The sequence below is a fragment of the Gymnogyps californianus genome, chromosome 3, assembly GCF_018139145.2.
Source record: "Gymnogyps californianus isolate 813 chromosome 3, ASM1813914v2, whole genome shotgun sequence".
Classification (NCBI taxonomy): domain Eukaryota; kingdom Metazoa; phylum Chordata; class Aves; order Accipitriformes; family Cathartidae; genus Gymnogyps; species Gymnogyps californianus.
The window spans coordinates 119,011,771-119,033,637 of record NC_059473.1 but is presented as its reverse complement, the minus strand read 5'-3'; positions in this window follow the sequence as shown (position 1 = coordinate 119,033,637).

Below are 21,867 nucleotides of genomic sequence, written 5' to 3'. Positions count from 1 at the left end.
GGGTACATTTCAAACCGGAAGTAGGATGTTAGAGGAATTTCAAGTTTCTGGAAAGGCAAGTTGCTAATAACTTCTTTGTCAGGCTTAATTATAGCAGACTTCCATGAACAATAAAGTTGGTCAGACAGCACATCCCTCAATTTGTGTGCATCACAAAATAGCCAAACTATGAAGGGTGATTTTGCACCTGTGCACAGGGGAAGGTTAGGGATGGAGCTGGGGAGGCTTTTCAGTGGCGGTGGTAATTCAGACCAAGCAGTCTGGTAAGACCTTAAGCTTAATTTTGATCAATTCCATTAATATTAATACCTTCTTTTGCCAGGCTTTGTGCCCTTAGATAGCAAAGTTCTTTATACAGGAAGATCATTGTCATTATCTCTGTCTTACGGAGAATGAGACAAAATAGCTTGCCCAAAATCACCTTGGAGACGAGGGGCAGAGTCTTTGGAGGAAATATGATCTGAGACTTTCCAGCCTGTTCTGGCAGACATTACACAGCACTTAGTCGTCCTTCCACTGCAAACCGTGCGGCTTAACGCAGGGACAGAAAATTGGAGGTTTATAAACATCTGAAGTGGATAGGCTGTACATTTTGTAAGGACGGGAACCTTCTTAGATTCTAAGGTGGAGGAAAGGAGCCTAAAGCCTGATCCTGTCCTGTTCTTAGTCTCCAGGCTTAAAGCTGAAAATCTATTTGCTAAGCTGTTACAGCTTGCTTGTGAATGCAGTATTAGGAGGGAGCACAAATCATTTCCTAGAAGAAAAAAAAAAAAAAGGCTGTGCATTGCTGCATGTCATAGGCAAGATTAAACTCACATGCTGTGAATAATAACAACAATAATAAAAATGATCACAGTAATGTAAAAACAAGAGAAAATGCTCTATACCTGTAGCAAAAGGTGTATCATCTTTTAGTTAAGACATGGCTGTCCGTTTCTGATTTGTCAGTCAGTTTCTGGTTTGTCCGCAATATAGAAAAGACCAAATCCCTCAAACCTCTTTCTTTTAGAATACTAATATAGAAATTAATACAACAATATTTTCCATTCACCCAGGGAAAAGGGAGAATAATTAAAATCTATTTTAAAGATATTTTGAGATTTTCATGTCAAAGCTAATTAAATATGCTAATTTCAGTAAAGTTTCATCTATGTAGACTTACAGAAAGACCTTAACACAGAAAAGAGTAGTTTTGGAGTAGTATTATGAAACCTTCTGCAATTCTGTAATTTAAATTCTGGTTAGTATTTTGTGTGTTTGAATCGTTCTCTAAATATATACAGCTAAAACATTATTTAGATGGCTAGAATTAATTTTGGAGTTAGTATATTAGTTAGGACTGGCAACCTAATTGTGTAAAAAAAAAAAAAGTTATTCCTGTAGTCCATATTATCCTTTTTTTGAATATGTATTCCCAGACAATATTATGTATTCAAATTAAAAAGCTCAGTGCTGAATCAGTCCAAGGTCATCATAGTTTGTCTGTTACAGTCTCCCTCAAGTTTGATGAGAGCGCTACATTAATGAAAATGCATTAGATTAGATTAAAAAAAATAGAACACTGTTAAGTTCTTGTATTAGTGATGATAATTTTGCATTTGACACAAAGTTAAAAAGAATTTCTCTATTTGATGGTGTATTAATATCTGTAGTGACAAATCCTTCAGCACATACTATAGTTGCCATTGCCTGGAGGAAAACCTAAGGACATTCTAAAAAGCACTGTGGAGGGAAGTTGTAAAGAAGTACTTGGTTTGGAGCTGTTAGACTGAAACTAAGCAGGATGGTTTGATGTATTGCCAGAAGGCTTTATCTTCTCAAAAAGTTTATAATCAAACACAAAGGAGAGCCTACTGCATATTTTGTTGTTCAGCGAACATGAAAAGTTGTTTTCCTTTCATTAATGCATCTCTCTTTACACTTAGCCTTATCCAAAACAGCACATTCTGTAGATATTGTTACCACTTAAAGTCTAGGATTAATTCACTTCAGTGAAACTTTCGTTCCTTTTAAAAATTGTTTTTAAGCTGAGTTTGGCAGAGACACTTGAATCAGAAGTCACAAAAAGGGAAAGTACAAGTTAATACTGTAACATTTTCCAAACCTTCCGTGCGAAATCTCAGAAGTATTTCACACATATTATGAACCAGTTCCCTTAGAACATCTGATTTAGAAAGGTAAGTATAGTCCCATTTTCCCTGGGGAAAATGTGGAGTAAGGAATTAGTTAAGTTTTATATATATTTCAGAGTAGAACTGAAAATGGAATCCATATCCCATTATCTCACCATTAACCTTCCATTGAAATTTTAGGATGACACACATGAACCCACACATGCACAAGTGCTCACACATGCACCCATATTAACGTCATTTGTGAATCATATCTTATAATATTGCTGTCTACAACATAGATGGCTTCAACTTCAGAACTAGCTCCAAGTTTCTTTTAAAATTAATGGAGAGAGGCATTTTAAGACATGATCCACTTAATCTTACTAGGTGTCAACTTTGGGAAGGGTAATCATACTCCCAAATGCCAATCTTTCTTTAGTGATGCTAAAGAGAACCCAGACAAGTAGCTCAAATGTAAACACATACATTTAGAAAACCCTGCTCACAATAAGTACTAAAGCATTTCATAGCATGTTTCTGTGATTTTTCATTAAAAACAATTGATAAGTACATGGCTATGAATATTAAGCAACCTGTTAAAGTGCCCATTCTCAGATTTGAATGCACATAAATCAGTTAGGGCTACAGTTTTAAAGGCATTTAGACATCTAAAGGTGAGATGGAAATTATGTATTACATGTGTTTTCTTACTTTTCAGCAATAAATAAGAAATATTAATGATATTAATGATTTAGGAAGGAAAGGTGACAAAGGAGTATGAGAAAGAGTCAAGCTATATGAATAAGTTATTTCAGAGATATATTAGCCCCAGATGAGCTATGCTGAATAATATCACCTTGGCTAGGGGGTAAGATTTTTCCTATGGCCTTACAAATTTCTGAATAACTTGCTGTAAATATGCACCTGGGTTTAGTCTGCAGGTTTTGTTCTTAAATGTCCACAGAATAATGTTGTATTATGTATAGATGAAAAATAATTCACCTTACATGTACTTATTGTTGGGTAGAAAACTGAAAAATATGGCTAACAGTCGATATCCTGGCTACAGAAAAATCAATAGCAAAACTCCCATTGAGTTGAATGTGGTGAGATTTTATATTTCGTCTTGAGTGTCATAGAGCAACACATATGTTGGCCAATATAGTTAAAAAGAAGAATATATTCTGTCAGGGGCAAAAAAAGAAAGAAAATAAAAAGCCTACTTTGTTTTCTCATTAGTTCAAGAGTCTTCAGGATGAAAAGAAAGAGGCCATTTTGATAATATTTAAAGAATAAGAAGAAGACTAAGTAAGAGATGTGTCCTGGGAGACAAAACTAAAATAGCAAAATCTACAAAGTGGGTATAAGAACCTGTATAGGATAAATGGACAAACAGTAAGTCACTGATGTAATTCAGTATTTTACCCTCAGTTTTCCTCTACAGCCTGCCTGTTTTCTGAAGCACAGATCACAGCCTGAGCAGAACTCTTCTGCTCAGCTTGAGCAGAGCCTCATTTAAAGAATCTTAATAGAAATTAGAAATAATGGTGTGAAGAAAAAGAAAGGTAGCTTCAAGCTGAGTATTAAGCCAAGCTTTCAGAGAGTGAAATCTATTCAAACATGCAATAGTGTAGTGTTGAAAAAGCACAAGGAATCATACTCCTGGGAGCATTCCAGTATTGGCAGGTATATTGCTATATGACCTTCCAGTCTTAGTATCTATGTTGTTATGATAGCTCTTCAGTTTAGCTTTTTCTCCTTGCCCCTGTTTCAGTTTGTGTTGTTACCTAATGTGGCACAGGAGCTAGCAGCTTCCTTGGTAATGACTGGGCCTTTGAAAAGGGATCACCAATTAAATAGGTGGGATCACTGAAGGATTCATTCACAGAGATAGCACAGGGCACGACTTTGCCTAAATCTACTGCAATTCTCCTGTATGACCTTATGCAAGTTGTTGTTACCTGGGACCATGCCTGTACTGCCGTGCATCACCATGGCTGTATCACAGCATTTATGTTCCAGGTTCCCAGAGGGAGTCCAGCATCCTGTATGAAGTGCTTTGGCTCCCTATACAGTGTACATGGAGAACTGAACCTACCAAAGTGGTATCCTTAAGCAAGCTGCTGCCCAAAGAAATACTGGTCTGGGTTAGGGTATTTTGCTAGATGGGTAATTTGCTAGATGCATTATTCCTTCTTGTTAAGATGCATTTCCCTCCATTTGGGTTTCACAACCCAGTTCCCCTGTTTGGATGTAGGGGCCCTAAGCCCTGCTCTCAGAGCTCAAGAAGGGATTCTAACACCGTTTTCTTTACATATTAGAGTAGCAGTGAGAATACCAACCTTACTCATACTATGCTTCTATAAATGAGAAGTTGTAAGAAAAGACTGGAAGTTCTTTTACTTCTTCCTTCTGCTTCCCTGCACAAATCCACAAAGTGTGTAAAGAAAAAAAACATTTAATTTTTCTTCATTCATGATCTGTTTTCTCTGTGTATGATGTAAATTTTAAGGGATCGGGGCTGTTTCTAACTGTGTGTTTCTGCAATACTTTGGCTCAGTGAAGATCCATTTCAGTTAAAACCTGTAAGTGTTACTTCAATGCAAAAAGATCAAAGTAGTTTTCATTTTTCGATGGTGTTCATTAACTTATATAAACAGAAACAACATCTTGCGTTTGTTGTTTTAGTATTTTAGATTCAGGCACCTAATCCAGAAATAAAGTCTGTTGTTTTCTTAATAGACATGTAAGAGGACTTTTACATAGTTTGTTTTCATGTTTTCTTGGTATTCTTCCTGCCCTGAGTGATATTTCCATAATGCCCTTAAATATTTGAAACACAAAACACTTAGTGTTCCTTATTTCAAAAGTGTTGTTATTAGATGCATTTTTTGCAATATCCTCAGAGCTTCTTAGTCTTCAAAAGTACACACGGATCAATTGTAATATTATTAAGGGGAAAGAAAATTAATGAAGTTCTTTTTCTAGGAAGACACTAGGTTTTGAAGAGTCTGACTGTTTTCCTAACCAGAACTAGAGAAGACTGAATGGACATCACCAGAGACTTCATTAACATCTTTCCAGTTGGTGTCATTCTCTTCCTTCTTCCTCAGTTTTAATCTCCTCCTTTCTGTTTGTCGCAGATGGCATTATGCTGATGAAGAAAAGAGATATCTGGTCCTCAACAGCTTGTGCCAGCAGACCAGCAGTGCCTTTTCCTGCAAAACTTATTTTAGGTAGATAAAAGAATAGAAGATAATTATTTTTTAAAAGGAAAAGAACTTGAAGTTCATCAGTAAAACATGCTCATGAAGGACATGGGTACTGTCAAAATACTGCTATGCCTATGTGCTTTTAACTCTTCCATGGGGTGAACCACTTATTGATTCTGTAGGGCCCTGAGTGGGATGTATTATATACCGTAGCTGTGGTGCGTCATGGGAGAGTTACTCTGATCAGATATAGAGCTTTTAATTTCTCAATGAAATCATTAAATGCTTCAGGGAAGTAGATGCTTAACACAAATGATTAAGCATATTGTTAGGTCAAAAGCCTAGTTTTGCATTAAAAAAATAAAAGCTTTACTTAGCTTTGATAGTAAACAACAAACTTCAAGCCAATGAGACATTTGTGCTGGAGTCTGTTATTGGCCAGCATTATTATCTGGATCCTGCTGAATGTTGAGTAGCATGACATAGCAAACCCAATCCAACATATTTTTCATTAGAAGACTAACAGTTTTCATATTCGGTTCTAAACATCTGACTTTAGAAATCTTATCTCTTGTTCTAAATTTTATGATTAAATTTAAAAAAACACACCAAAATTTACTTTAGACACTGACAAATATTGACTTCGAACATTTAGGATTTTTTTCTGTGTGTTGAGCACTTTTTACAAAAAGAAAAAAAACTTATCTCATGCTTTTATGGACAAAGTGTTCAGTTTTCAGGACATTCATTCAATCTGCAGATAAAAGCCATTTAAAAAATAATCATATGCAATGAAATATTATCTTCCAGAGAATGAACCTTTAACATCTCATATTTTGTAATATGGACCATTAATGGGTTTTTTGAAATATCATTTTCAACCTCTAGTAACCAAAACACAAAAAGAAACAATGTTTTACTTTTCTACCAAAATGTCATATTTATTTAGCTTATTTTATTACAAAGGATTCTCATGCTATTTAAAGCCCAATAACAATGCTAGATTTTCAAGAGAAAAACCTGCAGATTCTGATGCTGAAAACACAGTAGGAATTTAGGAAGAAAACATGTTTCCAAAATGGTCTTGACACAATATAATCTACTAGCTAGTGTTTACATTCTGTTGACTTCTAGAGGATGGAGTGTTGGGCCACCCAAATGCTGTCTGATAACTATCCAGTAGAGATGACTATAAATTTCTAGAGTGCTGCAGATAACAAAGGCTTTACTCTATTTCAAATAGCAGGAGACTGTGAGTTCAAGTGGGACATCCTGAGTAATATGGCCATGCTATTTTGTTGTGGCCGTGGTACTTTGATGTGATTATGGCATTTTGTCATACAAAATGTGACCAATGTATGCAGTTCTTAAGCTGATTCTCTCTTTTATGGGGGAAAAAACCCAAATCAAATAAAAAAAAACCCCAAAACCCCAAACAAAACAAAACAAAACAAAACAAAACAAAACAAAAACCAAAACAAAAAAAAAACCACAACAAAATCATGTTCTAAGATTTTAATCATCTCAGATGGTCAGGATTTAAGTTTTACATCTCACTCAAAAGATTGATTATGCTCTTGCCACATTCACATGCCAGAAGTATACTGTATTGATTGAACATCTTGAATCCCAAGTTAGTGTTTACTGACTTACAAAAGAAAGAGACACAATAACATTGCATATATTAATTGTGCTTTTGAAATTAAATGTCGGTAGCATATTGGAAAGGTGGAACTATTTTCATTAATGCACCCGGTTGACAGCAAGTTGTGTTAACAAAGTTCAGCAAAATGTCTTCAGTGTCCCTGGGATGCTCATAAAAATAAATTAGCCTGCGAAGACATAGCATGCTTAGGGAAATTCTAACACATGTAGCTGTACTGGAATGCAAAGCAAGCCAACAGGTTTGCTGAAATGATTAACACTTCACTAGGTCTGGAATATCAACAAATGTTTTATATATCCATAATTTATTGTCATTTCTTTAGGTTGACTACAACTTACAATGACGCCAATTCAGACCAGAGAATGCTTATTTAACCTTACTTTTCTTTTGGGTTGTGAATGAGATCACTTATTTTTAACTACATGATCTCTGACCACAGACAGCACAACCCAAAGAAAAGGTGCTCACTGATGCTGAATAAATGAAAAGAGGCTGCTTAGTACATCTCAATGAACTATTCTGTAGAGTGTTGGACTCTGTGCCTTGATGTCAGTAGTCAGGATGGGAATGGTAATTGCATTAATTAGCTTAGTAGGACGAATCTTCCAAAAACTTGTGTCTCTGTTTCAGAATGAGATAAAATAATTTCAGGAAGGAAATATGTGGATCATTTGCTAAGCAGAAATCTTACTTGAAGGCTACAACTATGAATCTCAGTCAGCAGGGCTGGAGTTAGCAATTTAAAAGTCGGGTGTCTAGAGCAAGGTGATCAGTGAGGCTCTTTTTATAGACAAGACAGATGTCTTGGACAATTATTCATCCCCTTTCTGAAAGGCATGTAAGGAAGGTGATCTGAATTACATCAATTGATATGCTGTTCTCTTTGTCTTCAAATACTGTAGCGGGAGCTTAAGTGGCTAATGGGGAACATGTCTACCTTTACTCAACTACTTTTCAGTGAGATGACTTTCATCCTGACATGGGTCACTGATTCATGAATTATTGTAACATTTATTGCAACATATTGCAGGACATATTATTCCACAAAAGTGGATGAAGATTAAGTGACTTCCAGTGATCTGAGCAGGTGGACATCATTACATTTGACAATGTTCTGACCTGGGTACGGTATCCTCTATCCTTTATCTTCTTTTCCTTCCCTCCTCTAGAAAGTCAAATAGAAGCAAAAATAAAGTAATCCTGTGATCAACTCAGAAATCAAATATCAAAATCAAACAGCTAACACACACAGGTAAAATGACATCAGGTTACTGGGAGTCAGGAAGACCTAAGAGCACACCAAACAGACCAACACTGGAATAGACCCATCATGGAGAGTATCCTAAATATATTTTGATAGAACAGAAACTATCAAAGCTGATTTTTATATATTATTTCATGAGAGAATATTGTGTGACAGACTCAACATCAAGAAATTTCTATTTACACAAACTTCAAAGTACTTCTATTTTTGGACACGTGAAGTACCTGACCTGACCAAGGGAGTAGATCATTATTGTTAACAATACCAAAGCTAAGAAAAAACAATGTCTTTAAATGTTGAGGCAAATTTTGCTATTGTGAGTGAGAGGCAACCATTGAAGCAAAGAGGTGCAGGCAGGAAAGGAAGAGAGCACACAGAGTAAATTTATACAGTTTATTTAATAAACAGGGAATACGTAAAAGTGAAAAAAAAAAGAAAAAAATCCACATTAGAAAAATTTATGTAATTCTAGACATTTCATCAACCAAGGTTGTGACTAGAAGATATATATAATTTCATAACTCTTTATGTATAAGACATTTGTGCAGCAAACTAGGAAACTGTGGTCAGCTATGATGTTCATGTTTTGAACAAGCTACTGAAAAAAATGAAGGAAATTCTGAAAAGAATCCCATAAAACATTCAGGAGCTGGAGAAAAAAAGTTCCAGACCTGCTAAAATGCTCAGGCTATTTAAATTATCTACAAGAATGATGAGATGTGGCTTGATCATACTGTGTGTTCTTTCAAAGGGAGAAAATATGAGATATTGAAGAGCTTTTTAACATTGGAGTCACAATGAAAGCCAATGGCTTGAAACTGCAACTAAACAGTTTTTAATTTAAAGTGAAACACATTTAGAATGTGACATTCAGGAAGGGAAAAAAGTAGTGAGCAGAATTTTTGAATTTCTGAAGGCCAATTTTGTGTTTGACATGGGCTTGGGTGCTGAGGAAGAAAATACAAAATTGCTGTCCTCTTTAACGAAAAAAACCCTTGCTTCAACAAAGTTACATGGAAGCAGATCAACAACCACAGTGAGGCCATCATCAACTTCCTCACCCTCTACCCCCTGCCCCAAAAGGCACAACAAAAAATGTAGGTAGCAATGTAGAAGAGTTTGATGCATTTTTTTGATGTATAAGAGATTAAATTAGCTTAATTTCCCTCCATTCAGCACCTTTGAAGAGATTTTAGCAGTGTAATGGCAGAATGCCAATTCATGACATCCTAAATAGGTGCAAAAAATTGCTTGTTCAAAGTACCTCCCCCTCTCTTCAGCTGTCTAAAATTAGCTGTCCAGTTTCAAAAAGCTGAAATAAGGTGGGATAAATCCCATCATAAAAAGAATTCAGTGGAAAATAATCCATGAGAAAGAGTATGCTTTGTGAAAAGTACTTACCATCATGCATTTGGTGTAATTACACTTTGCTTTTCAAACTGTAATGAACAGTGGTTCATATAAATGGTAGGTTAAAAACATGACTAATTTAGTTATTGTTATTTCCTTTGGCATTCATTTTGATATACGTATTGTTAAAATCTTGGTATATTATCTGCATTGAATTTGCATCTTTTGTTAGTTGGCTACTTAGCTTCTAGCACTTTATTGCATTTGGAAACATTCATGCTTGGAGACATTCAGTACAGAAGTACCTCTACTTTTCTGACATTTTTGTCCTTCCTCCTGCTTAGTATCCAAAATCCCAGAAAGAGTAGTATGAGAGACGCATGCCTGCAAAAACTCCTCTGAGAGAGGATACCAAATGGGGGAATGCAGAAGTATGAAGTGGCAGAAGTGTACAGCTGTTTTGCTTATTCTTCCCTAAGCTGGGGACAATGCCAAGAAATAAACCCAGGTGGGCTGCACAGGAAGGGTTGGCTTTGGGAGACAGAGGGCTTTAAACAGTTCATAGTGGGAGTGTTTAATACAAAACCGGAACAAATTGGTTTAAAACTGAAAGACATTTTTACCTCTTGCTTGGGATAAACATATTCCTCCCAACTGGGCTGGAACTAAGAGAAATTCTCTGACTCGATCACATCTGGCATGTGCTCGTGGGGAAGGCATGGTATTGGGCTGCAGGAAGATGCATAGGAGGCTAAGAGAGGGTGTGTTGAGAGAGGATGGATGGGAAGCAGACGGGACTATAACACTGTTGTGAAATCTTCTCTTGGGTGTCATGAAAGCTTCTTAGAATTCTGGTACTACGTATAAGCATATTTTAGTGACACATGAACCAAACTGTAAAAGATACTGAAGACTGGAACTCCTGCTAGTATCACAGAGTACAACTGGGAAGGCTTTTCTTTCATCTTTTCAATTCCTGAGATTCTAGCCCAAAATAGTTAAGAAAAGGCATTTTTTTAAATAAATTATTGTTTCCCTATCTGAAATTCCACACCTTTTTTGCTACCCTTTGTAGCAGTTTGTTAGATTATGTTTATACCAATACTGTCTGTTTGACTACCATGTATTGGAGACATCTGCAAGGTGGCTTTCAACTAGCTACTTTCTACAGCTGTTAGAAAGGCTGTTAGAAAGAGCCATAGCAACACAAAGCTTGCTGTAGGCTTTAAAGTATGCCCTTGAGATAGGAAGGAGGACAACATAATAAACCTTGACTACCTTCCAGATTTGAGTCAGAATAGATGTTAGTTTGTCTGTTCATACATTTTCATTCTGCTAGAGTCACTTGCAATCCCTGTTTACACACCCAAGTTGGAATGAGGTGACGACTTTGCCCCCAAACTTTGAAATATATGGCAGGCTTTCCTAAACTTAAGTTATCAGGGATGTAGTAGATGTCACCAGCTATGTTCAGCCATGCAGCCCCATATGCATTCTCAATCCTATCACCCATGTGTCTTAGCCTCATCTGCATAAGCTAAGTAATAAAAAATACCTCCAAGAGGTTATTTTCTCATTCCTCATTCACCTGATGGTTTATCAGTCATTTCTGTCTCACCAAGGAGTACCCCCACCATACATTGGGAAAGTCTTCAGTGAGTACTTGGTGCTTCTTTTCTTCAACATTCTCCTCCTTTTTCCAATTGCTTTAGGCTCCCTCTTTACTTCTTAGGGTAAAACGGAGTTAAACTAAAGTCTTTCTTATGTGATAAAGAAGGAATAATTCTAGATGTTAAAATAGGTTGTCAGAAACGTTGACAAGTGTAGATAGAATGTGATTTATGGACCTTTAACTTTTTAAATTAAAATCTTATATCCTTAGGTAATACAGTAATGCTGGTGTGCATTGAATTCTTGCACTGCATTCCAAATTATCTATAGTACATTAATTTACCATAGATCTGTTTCAGTTGTTTGAGTAAAATGGACAAGATAAATTGAATTAGTCTGTAGTAGAAGATTGTGGGGAAAATGAAAGTCCATGAAGACTGTCAGATGTAAGAATTAACTGTTACCATTTTAAGAGCTACTTGTAAACCAGAGACTCTGGGAGACATATTTGAATTTGGATGCTCTTTCGCTGGCTGATACAGTGGATACCCTGTTCAGGGACACACAGCTTAGGGGATATGTAGCATAGTTTTCCTTTCAGTATGTCTCAAGTTAGAAATGGAAATTTCAGAACTTAAGAGAAGACATAAGAAGTTGGGCTAATAGCCCATTAGACCTGTATCCTGCCAGCCTCGTGACAGAATTCAGCGTTGTAGGTCAGAAACCTCAGAAAATTCAAATTATGCAACAACCTACCCACAAAGAGTCTTCTTTCTTATCACAATTAATTATGGATTTCCTTATATCCTGAAGCACGACAAATCCAAAAATCTTGATTCTTTTAAATTTTAATGTCTTCAAATTCAAATGAATGAATTTTACGTTCCACTTTCAAATGTTCTGTGCTTACGCAGTCTGGGCATAGACACTGCAAAATACTTGGAGGGGCTGTTCTTGATACTTTTCCCTGCAATGTGATCAACAGAAAGCACTTAAAGTACTCTGGAAGACCTTTTTGCAAATCACTTTTAGCTTGGGAGGATCAATAGTTTTGAAAAGGGATATCCAGGGAAAGTAAAGGTAATTCAAAATTATTTCAGGACCTAGAACATTTGCTGAAACTATGATTTAAAAAGGAAATTACAAACCGTGCCGCAGTAAGGACAGAAAATACCTCCCCTTTGTTTTGGTTATTCTTTTCCCTCTAAAATTTTGGCCCTGATCTACTATGATTTTTGGAGCTTTTCAGAGAAAAAAATAGTCACAGGAAACAAAACAGATAAAGAGCTATCATACAGATATACATTTGCAGTCATAAGTACTTTATATGGCTTTTTGGGGAGTTCCAAAGTCCCTCTCAAGCTATACTATTCAGATGCCTAAGTAGTTACAGATGAAAGTTAAAATTCTTTTACAGATTAGAAACTGGTAAAGCAGTAAAATGAAATAAAGGCAAAAAAGGAAAAAAAAAAGGTCACAGCTGGATATCTGAGGATTACAGCCAAGACTACATTAATGAACATGCATTATTAGTTACCTGAAAAAACTAGTCCCTTAGGCTCTCTTTACAGGGGGCACTTATAAAGGCATTTCACATCTTAGGTGTGTGAAATGGCTTTCCAGAAGTACTTATCTGTTAACTTCTACTGAAGGAATTCAGGTAATTAGTTTCCTAACTTAGACATCACCAGTCGACCAGATTTGAGGGATGAGCTTAAGTTAAGGTTATTCATCTGAACCGATCTTCTGGTCTAATTGGTTTGATCTTCCCCATTTCTTTGCTTTAGAACAACTACACTGGCAGTTTCATCAGAAGCAGAGACCTACCGTGTTACATATTTCATTTTCTCCAAAGACAGGTAGGAAAACCATGAAAATAAAGATGATTATTTCTGGTATTTCCATATTTTAATAGGAAGAAAGCAGAACAATACAGCTAAAAGAACCCCAAATAATTCAGAAAAAGGGCATGTCTAACATTTAACATTTTTGCAGCTCTTTTTGAAGCCAAATAGCAAGCATTTCATTGTGAACGTCATCCTCAGTCAACTCAACACATATTAGAGACCAGGATGGAGGCAGATAATAAATACAAGAATTAGTTTAGGAGTGAGTTCAGGAGCTACTGATCTATGTCAGATCAAGCAATGTTCTTCTGTGACATCTGAATCCCTACACATATGTCACTTCAACATCATTTACTAGGGAGGTGCTTCATTATGTCAGTGTTTGTCTCCTTCATGTGGCTATGGGAGAACTGAGGGTGAAATGTTGGTAATCTAAACGAGGTCCAGAGACTGCACCTTCTGGAGACCTATAAGCTAATTTCTTTAAGTATAGTATTTAACTCATTTATGAGGTAAAAGCTCGGTGAATACCTCTCTCTACATTCTCATCTGCCTTGTCTGGAGTTAAATGGAGAGAATGGTGCCTTTTGGAGTCAGAATTTTGTAAATGTCCTATAGGTGCACATATATTGATCTCTATATCTGGATTGCTTTGGGTGTATACGTGGGTGCAAGTAGAGCTTTCCATTTTGCAAGCACTCAGCTTCACCCAAGTTCATCCAAGAGGTGGATTCTGCCACTCATGAACCCTCCATGACTGAAGTGTTGGGGAAACGAAATCTCAAATTGCATGAAACAGCATGAAAACTGAAACACAGTCTCAAATCAAAGATTTCTGTTTAGTGTACATACACAAAGACACAAACACATAAAACCAGACATGCAACAGCAACAAGAGATAGAAGTCTGTAGGAGGAATGTTGGTAGGTTTGCTGTATAAACTTTTTGTTTAAATTCAAATTTAGGCAAACAAGCTCCTCCTCTGGGGTCCTCAAATGTATTTATTTTCTTCTCTGACTTTCTGAAGAATGTAGGTTTTAGGAATCGTGACTCACTAGAGGCCTAAAATGAAGGTATAAATCTGAATTAAATGAACTATATTTCTATCAGCTACCAAAGATCTAACTATATATATGTTTCTGAAAAATCTGGAAGATGAAGCACATGCCTGTGCTTCAGCAACCACATAAACTGAGATGCCAGAATTGCCTCTGTTTTATATACATATTTTCCCAGGTTCCCTATATCTCATTTCATTTGCTTACAATATAAGCAATTAGAAGTATTATCTACTTCAGAAATCTCCTCCTAACCTTACATTATTCTGGTTCCTTTTCACCCACACCTTCTCACATGAATGAATCAACATTTTCTATGCTGAAAGGAAGAGAAAACTTCAGCTTGGGAATTGTATTGGGATAGATTTCTTTCTGCAGCAGATAAGTTCTCTCACTTTGAGACTTGGTTTACAAAACCTAAGTGTATGTGCCAAGGTGGTCTAGGCGTGAGAGCAGGAAAAAGGTTCAGGGGAACTCTGCTTTGCTACGGTCTCCTTCCTCTCACAAAATAGCATTTTTCAATATGGAAGGAGGTATTTATTAATGCAGAGCCTACCACCCCATCCTTTTATCATGAATGGTACCCCTCTATGGCTGTTTAAATTCAGAATCTCTCCCTTTTACATGGCCTAAGTGGAATAAAAGGACGAGATCTCAATAGAGCTTGTCTGCTCCAGTACCTCAAGACTATGTACATGTTCAGAATTTTAATGTCTATTATCAGCCAGGGTTAGGCACATTTTTCTCTTCATCTAAATCTAAAAATGCTGAAAACATCTTGAAAAATGTTTTGCTATTTTACTTTTGGTTCAGAAATTATGCATTGCTTGGATTTGTGTACCGACAGATAATGAGGGAACATCACACAATATATGATAACAATAACACTGAAGTAATGTGAGAAAGTCATTTATCTTTCTGTTTCCACTCTGCCTGTGAGAATCTGAAAATCACTACCATTCCCATTTGAATAAATATTTTGGTGGGAAACATTCATTTGAATATAAAGGACTGAAGAGTTCAGCTATTGACGATATGCACAGAAGTTAGATGGGGAGGGAAGAAAGAGATGGAGTACTGATACTTATCAGCAATATAAACTGCATCTTTTGAATGTTTTGTCAGTATTAAAATACCTTCTGTTTATTGATAATCTCTTTGCCAGACATATTTTGTAAGTCTGTTGCTCCGAAATGGTATCTCTTATTTTCCATGTCTCTCTCTCTCTTCCCCCTCTCACTTCTAAATTGCCTAGCAGCTTGGAGGAATCTGTCAGAAATTTCATTAAAGCTTCAATATTTGCCTGTACAGGTAGAACTAATTAAGTTTAGAAGAATTATTAGAAAAGTGCACTTTCCTTTTGCCCTTCCTAATGTTGATATAGGAATTAATAGTAATTGATTACAATCTATGCCCCAATTACTTTGAAAATTTCTAACTCCAGTAATGCATCTAACTCAAGCACTTAAAGAACATGCTAAGGGTAAAGGATCTTTGGATCCCTCATGAAAGATCAAAAGTCATAGAAAAAATACATCTGTCCCTTATGGCTTTATGTGCTTAGGTTAGCATGAAATTAACAGGGGCCTAGATCCTGCCAAATGCTTCTATGGATGTGCATGTTGTATAGGAAGGAGAAGAAAGGTGGAGTTCTTTCTATCTTATATCTGGGATTCCTCAATAATCTGGAACCTTGGTCCTCAGGGAAGTGCCTGACTTTCTGAACAATTCTTCTTAATGGTCTCAAAGAACTGGGGTAACTTCCAGAGCCAATAAATTGGTCTTCTTACTACTATACATCCAGTGCTGACAAGGGACTCCATTCCAGGTAAGTGAAACACTTGACTTGACCTTAACCTAAATTCTGTTCATTTCCAGGTCTGGAAAAAACAGACGAAAAAAAGGATGCTCAACTCGCTCCTCTTTCCCAGTCTGATGAACTTCATTGTTGTTTCTTCCTTCTTTACTTTTTAGTCTTGGAGGTGAAACGTACTTTATTTTGGAAAGTGAGGGGAAGCCCAAAAACCCAATAATTGCATTGGTTTGGGGATTGAGAAGAGCCAGTTCAGGACTGTATGCAACCTGATGGTCCAAATTTGACAGCCTAGGACATTTGATTACCATACAGTTCTTCCTTTCCCCAAAATTCATAGGCTAAATGTCTTACTTCTAGTTGATTTCCAATCTGACAAGAAGATAAATTTTTCTGTAGTTATGTGGTTCCAATCTGCCAAAGCCATGACACTATCTTGTCTGATCTGACTTTGCAAGGGTAGTGCCACCAATTTGCTGTGGCAACAGTCCTACAAAGCAAAAAATCCTGTTACCAGTTCATCCCAGCAATCTCAGCTCTGCTAATATGAGTTTGGCCTGCTAAATTTAAGTGTGCCCTTTGAAGATTATGTTGAGTTTACAGTCTCAAAGTAAAAAAGACAAAGAAAGACATGAGTGGCTGGACTTTTCTGTAGTATTTTGCAGCAACTTCTGGTCTGTTTTAGACTGAACTCCTTGCTGATCATGATTTCCCTGATTTCTAAGGTCACCTTGTATTGGCACTGAGAGAGACAATTACTCTGCATGTACCTTGCCTAATTCATATATCACTTGACAACTGCAGATACATAAACAAAATTATATTCTTAGGTAAATCGATTTGCAACCCAAGCTGCAGCCCAAGTTAACTATAGACAGACATATAAATGAATTCTGAAAAAACCTCACTTTCCTCTTTCAGTGGGGAAGTAGATTTACTTTTCTTTCATAAATTCTGACTGTAGAAGCAACCATCCCCTTGTGCAAAAGAATTTCCTGGAAGGAGCAAAAATGATTTAAAAATGAACACAGTTTTCTCACAAGAAAACCCTAAAATCTTGTAGTTGTCATGACTGTGTTCATCTTCAGCTACCTTTAAATGTGAAGTTTGAGCTGGTGCTTTGAAACACTTACCTCTCACAAATGAGTCAAGAAGATGCTGTACTGGGACAAAAAGCTAAATGAAGTGGGGTTGGTGGTTCATTAGTTAACGCCTTCCTCACTAAATCAGTACTTGTGACTCGGCACGAAGTACTGTGTTTTAGATGAAAAGTAAAACAGAGGTCCCTGACCATTTTGTTTCATTACACATCTGAAAGCACTTTTAACCAGAGCAGAGGATGTTAATTTCGATGTTCTTACAGAATTCCTATCTGGGTAATTACATTCTGCTCCACTAAACTCCCCCTAGAGAAAATTTAATTAAAATGAGTTGATGTCTCTCTGGCACAGAGTAGACAGGTATCTGTAACACAAAAGCCACCAGCACAATTGACATAAATTGGTGCTCTTCTGTGGCAGGGAAAGCAAGGATAGAAGTATTACTTTCTCCTCGCCAGAAATGGACATTCCATTTCAGGCACTGTGTATATCCACATTATGCTGGTGAAAACAAAGTACCAAATTTTTTTTATATCTGTCCAGAACTTCTTTTAAGCAGTAGGAACTGAATTCACAGCTCACATCTCTTTCAGCAGTTAGCTAGGTTCTTAATAGGTTTTATTAATGTTATAAGTAGTGATTAAACAGATATACACAGGAGAGAAGGATGGGGAAGGCACTTTTGTGGTGCAGCTGAGAAGCTGCTACACAGACATTGAGAAAGTCTTCTACATTAATAATCAAAGAATCACAGAATCACTGGGTCTGGAGGGCGCCTCTGGAGATTGCATAGTCCAACACCTCTAACTCAGAGCAGGGTCAGCTAAAGCAGGTTGCCCAGGACAGTGTCCAGTCACTTTTGAATATCTTCAAGGATGGAGAGTCCACAACCTCTCTGGGCAACCTGTGCCAGTGTTTGATCATTCTCACGGTAAAAAAAAGGTTTTTCTTATGTTTAAACAGAATTCCCTGTGTTTCAATTTGTGCTCATTGCCTCTTGTCCTTTCATTGGTCACCACTGGGCCTGTCTCCATCTTCTTTACTCTCCCATCACGTATTTATACACATTGATAAGGTCATCCCCTGAGCCTTCTCTTCTCCAGGCTGAACAGTCCCAGCTCTCTCAGCCTCCCCTTTTATGTCAGATGCTCCAAGCCCTTAATTATCTTTGTGACCCTTTGCTGGACTTGCTCCAGTATGTCCATGTTTCTCTTACACTGGGGAGCCCAGAACTGGACCCAGAGCTCCAGATGGAGCCGAGTAGAGGCTAGTTAAAGAGTTCACTTTCTTCTACTTCTTCCAGCTGGACAGATGATGATCCCCTGTGTGCTAAATACTTCTGCACCAGGTGGCAGCAGGTAGCTTGAGGGTTGATAGTGCCTTTTTGGGGGAAAACGTTGAGAAACTCAAGGATCAGATGGGCATATCCTCTGGACCTCATACGTCTTGCAAATATTTTGCTTCAGATCCACTTCCGTATGACTGTCATTCTTTACTGGTTCTTAGCAATAGCTTAGCCTTTTAAAGCTTTAATTAAACTGTCTCACTAATGGACAGTTAATGATTTAAAAGGAAACAATTCACCAATGTCATGTCCCTCTATTATACAGTACACATTTTAATGGTTTGTACTGAATCAGTTGCTTATTAAGACCTTGAATATCTGAACAATCGTACTACATTTTCTCAAAATAACATAACATGATACAATGTGGTTAAAGTAGAGTGACAGCAAGAGCTGTGGCTTGAATGTAAATGCTGCATTGTACCATGGCAAAAAGACGTTCCACAAATCTAGTGAGTCAGATGTAGCCTTGAGTTTGTATGGTGTTCAGCATAATGACATGGCTCAGAACTAATTTCCAAACAGTCCCTCATCACTCACAGAGCCTACTCAGTCATCTAGAGCCTGTGCAAGCAAAACTCCCAGTGACTTCAACAAAACAATGCCTTCGAAATGAATTCAGGATAGTTCAGGGGAAAAAAAGAAGTCAAAGTCAAATAGAAAAACAATCACTTTAGAAAGTATACAGCTTCCATCATCATAATATCTCTGCACTTCACAATCTTTCTCCAAAATGCTATTAAAGTATTCTTAAAGTAGGGATTTTATGAATGGGTGTCTGATGTGTCCAAGGTCATGCAAGAGAACTGACAAATAGCAATACCACAATTCACCCTAGGAGAAAAACCCTTGTCCCAGGATAAAGGAACTTCCAGCAGAGTTGTGGTTGTGTAGTACTGACTAGGGTGTGCTAATAGGTCATTTTCCACATCAAATTTTACCATTAAAATGTATCCTTAAAAGTCTGAAACAATGTTGATATTGAGACAGATTTTCGTATTGTTATTGACAGTAAACTCCATCCTGAGATAAAAACTTCCTTAATATGCACTTAAAATATGCCTTGCTGCAGTGTGAGATCACTTGTCATTCTTTTCTTTTCCAGTTAATTATAAAAATGGATTCTATTGATCCTATGCTTTTTCTGAAAATGTTTGAGCATGAATAACTCAACAATGAATAGCCAGAGCCACTCTTCTAAACAAAAACTTAGCAGTAGAAGATGACCAAGGATTAAAAATAGATTTATGTACTAATGAATAACAAGATGACTCAGGCTACATCCACTGGCAAACTAGCTGTACTAGAGCCTGTTCTCTGGCCATATGTTGTGGGTTAGCCCCAGACAGCAGCTAAGCACCACACAGCCGCTTGCTCACTCCCTGCCTCCTGCAGTGGGACAGGGGAAACAATAGGAAGAGCAAAAGCAAAAAAGACCTCATGGGTCAAGATAAAAATAGTTTAACTACTGAAGGAAGTAGAAAGAGGAAAGAAAAAAAAAGCAAAAGAATAAAACAAGTGATGCAAAGGCAATGACTCACCACCTCTCACAAGCAGAATGATGCCCAGCCAGTTTCTGGGCAATGTCTACCTTCCCCCAAAAAACCTCTCCCTTATGTTTTTATTGCTGGGCATGACGTTATATGGCATGGAATATCCCTTTGGTCAGCTTGAGTCAACTGTCCTGGTTGTGTCCCCTCTGAACTTCTTGTGCGCCCCCAACCTACTTGCTGAGGGGGCAGAGTTGGAAAAAGAGAAAGCCTTGACACTGCAAGCACTGCTCAGCAATAGCCAAAACACTAGTGTGTTATCAACACTGCTTTAGTCACAAAAACAAAGCACGGCACCACATGGAAGAAAATTAACTCCATCCCAGCCAGACCCAGTGCACGATGAGATCTTATTCATGCCGGTAAATTGTCTTAAAATTTAAACCAGGATGGCCACATCCATACATCTACTAGAAACAGGCAGTCAGTTGACCTGTGCGAACTCCTGGCATTGTGCCTGTGAATTGGTTTGGATTATTGTAGTGAGGTACAAATGAGCTGGAGATTGGCAGTATGGATGATAAAGTTCATGGGCCACAGTCTGACACTGTTTAATATCCTGGTATATAAGCCTGAGTCACATAAGAGTTTTTTCAAAGAGAAAGATAAATGTGACCTAGTCAATAGCAAGCAACCCCCATACTGGGGAATTTTGGTTTTTTATTTGTTTTTCTATCTTCCTACAGATACTAATGTAAACATCTTTGGAAACTTTTTGGCTATCCACTAAATGTTTGAGTTTAGGAGGTTTTTTTGTCCCTTTTTTTTTTTTTTAATGGGATGTCTTTATTTGCCCATATCTTTATTTCCTTTTAAATTGAGAGTTCAGGGCATTCATTATTTAGCATTTTTCTTTTGACACTTTTAGATTACAGGAAAAGGAAGTTAAATACTTAGTTTTTAACACAATAATAATAATATTTTACTACAAATTCCTGGGGTTTAATTTGTCCTCTTTCTGCTATAAATGTTTCTAAGCTTTATCATAGGACTTTATCACAGTTTCTAAGCTTTGTCACTTTAAGCTATTGCTGGAAAGGGACTTTATTACTGGATGGTCACATCCCTTACTTTGTAAACAAATTGACTTTCTTCCTCGCTTCTGTTTTCTTTGGCAGAGTAATTGTCTGTTACTGTCTTGCAGCAGTTCTCCTGGTTGCAAAGCATTGTTGCACTATTTTAAATAAAATTGGTGGACTGACCTTTTTGTCTATGACCACGTCTTTATTTCCTTTTAAATTGAGAGTGAACTCTTACATAGGTAAGAGTAATCAAGGAGCAGAGCTTTATTTATTAGCATTGATTCTACAAATCACCTGGTGCAGCAAACAAACTCTAAAGGCAATACAATAATTTAGCAATTCTCTTGAATCTTAGAGTCTGTCTTCTGACTGTTGCTGGTGGTACAAGGAAAAGTGAGACAAAACAATGAGCAGCAATCACTGTTCTTCACCCTTTTGCTCCTTTATGGCTCACCACACAATAATGTAATTTACCACAAGCAGGGAAATCCTCAGGGAACCCTTTATAGAATGGGATATGGCCTTAGGCTTTTATAGGGTTTTTTAACGGTACTTTTTAATGGAGGAAAAAAAAAAATGTCTTGTTGTATTTTCCCCTTCTCCTCTGCCTCCTGATACCAAAGTAACAGGTTGGCACCAGAATCATAGCACTAGTCTCACTTTGTAGACTGTGGGGTAAACTGTAACAGGCATTGGAAATCTGGTCTTAGGCCCATTGCAGTTTAAGATTGGTTCAAATCCTCATCTGCTGCTTCCCAGGACAGTGACCTGTTGGTTTGTATGCTGGGCCAACTTCCACATAATTAGAAGTTGGTGTCTTTAAATGTTTCCTTAGTCAGTGGAGAAAGATTAAATTCTCCCAGAGAAGTTCAAAAAAGGAAAGGACTGTGATGAGGTGCATCTTGGAAGGACCAG